This window comes from Carlito syrichta, unplaced genomic scaffold, assembly GCF_000164805.1.
Source record: "Carlito syrichta isolate Samal-C Ts95f unplaced genomic scaffold, Tarsius_syrichta-2.0.1 Scaffold288704, whole genome shotgun sequence".
NCBI lineage: Eukaryota > Metazoa > Chordata > Mammalia > Primates > Tarsiidae > Carlito > Carlito syrichta.
In genome coordinates, this window is record NW_007232800.1 from 140,253 (window position 1) to 142,154 (window position 1,902).

The 1,902-nt window shown below is 41.1% G+C and overlaps 1 pseudogene; it reads right to left on the reverse strand.

The window, feature by feature from the left end:
• Positions 1 to 431: 431 nt before the first annotated feature.
• LOC103255915 lies at positions 432 to 1,588 on the reverse strand (annotated as a pseudogene).
• Positions 1,589 to 1,902: the final 314 nt, after the last annotated feature.

Below are 1,902 nucleotides of genomic sequence, written 5' to 3' on the forward strand. Positions count from 1 at the left end.
AAAATATATACATATATTCTTCCACATATATAATTTTTATAAATCTGGTGTAACAGATATTGCTAAAAGGTTCAAGGATTTTCATCTCTGATGTTCATCTGGAAAGCAACTGGCTCTTGATGGCCGGTTTGTGGCAGTGATAAAAACAGGGAGAAGTAGGTTTAAGTAAAAGTGCTCAAAAGGCAAAGGAGAAAACAGATGTGCAGAGAGATGGAGGCTCACTGGAAATAGCAATGTTTCCTTTATTCTTCTCAGCTTTTTCAGACCACAGACAAGTTCTTGAGGACACACATCAAATGCTGTGGTCCTTTCTTCACTATAGTTAAAACAAAACAAGGGATGTAAAAAAGGTTCCTCTTCCTTTCTGTACTCTCAACAAAACTCACAGTCCTGTAAGAAGGCATCACTGAGATGTGCTGACATGGGAGAAATTAAACTTGGGACACGAAGTGAGGCCGCGCACTGTCAAGTTGCCAGGTGAGGATGTCACAGTTAGTGTCCATGACCATCAGGGTGTGCTCGAACTGAGCGGAGCACTTTCCGTCTCTTGTCACTGCAGTCCAACCGTCTGGCCAAGTTTTGTCCTGCCATCTGCCTTCACAAATCATTGGCTCAATTGTTAATACATGACCCAACTTCATCACTCCAACTGCTTAATTTTTGGCATAGAGGGGTACATTGGGGCTGTATGGAAAAGCTTATGGATTCCATGCCCACAATAGCTTCGAACAACTGAAAACTCATTCGCGTGGGCATGCTTCTGAATAATGTTTCCCAATTCTCTGTATCAAACACCAGGTTTCACTGCATCAACGGCTTGCATTAGGCACTCATAAGTGGTCTGGACAAGCTTCCAAGCTCCCTCATCTACATGGCCAACAAAAAAATTGCTCTCAGGTCCCCATGATAACTGTTGCAATAAACAGTGATGTTCACATTAATAATATCCCTTCTTGTAAGGGCTGTCTGTCTGGAATTCCATAGCAGGTGACTTCATTCACTGAGGTACAACAAGACTTTGGAAAATTACAGTAATTCAGGGGAGAAGGATAGCAATTTATTGCAATGCATGATAAGTGCACAGCATGATTTATTTCTTCAGTGGCTACACCTGGTTTAATCATCCCAGCAGCAATATCCAAAGTTTCTCTCGCAAGCCTACATACAAGTCTCATCCCTTCTATATCTTCAGAGGACAGTAATTTAATTTGAAAAGTACCTTTAAGAGCCTGTGCAGCTTCAGACATTCCTAAGAGATGATCAGCATAACCCGGTCTTTGACTATAACTTGGAACTGGCCTTGTTGGCATCAGTGGATAATGTGGTCTGAGTTTACCAGTGTATCGATAACCTGCCCATGGGTCTGTGTTAACATCACCTTCTACAGTCCAGGAAGACACTTCTCACTTTGCCTTTTCATCTTTTGCTTTCTTATATAGTAACTTGTGAGTAGCCCAGCTTCCTTGAAAACACTCCTGCAAGCAGAAGTACCAGCCCAGGATGCCCAGCTTGATGCAGGTGGGGCACTGGAGCTTAGCCTCGCTGCTACATTTGTTCATCTCACACATTCAGTCTCCATGGCCCCCATGCTGCCTGCCTGCCAAAAAGCGCCTCACCGAGGAAGAGAAATTTGATCTTTTGAGGAAATTTTCTATATCTTATAGGCAAACTTAGTTCCTTTTTATTACTTTTTTTTCCTCATCTGATTGTGTATTTTCAAACAACCTGTCTTCAAGGTCACCAATTCTTTATTCAGCTTGATCCAGTCTCCTGTTGGAAGCCTCTAATAAATTTTTTAATTCAGCAAATGTATTTCTCAGTTCCAAGATTTGGGATTTTTTTAAAATCATCATTTCAATATCTTTGTTACATTTCCCAATTAAATTATTGAATTCATTTTCT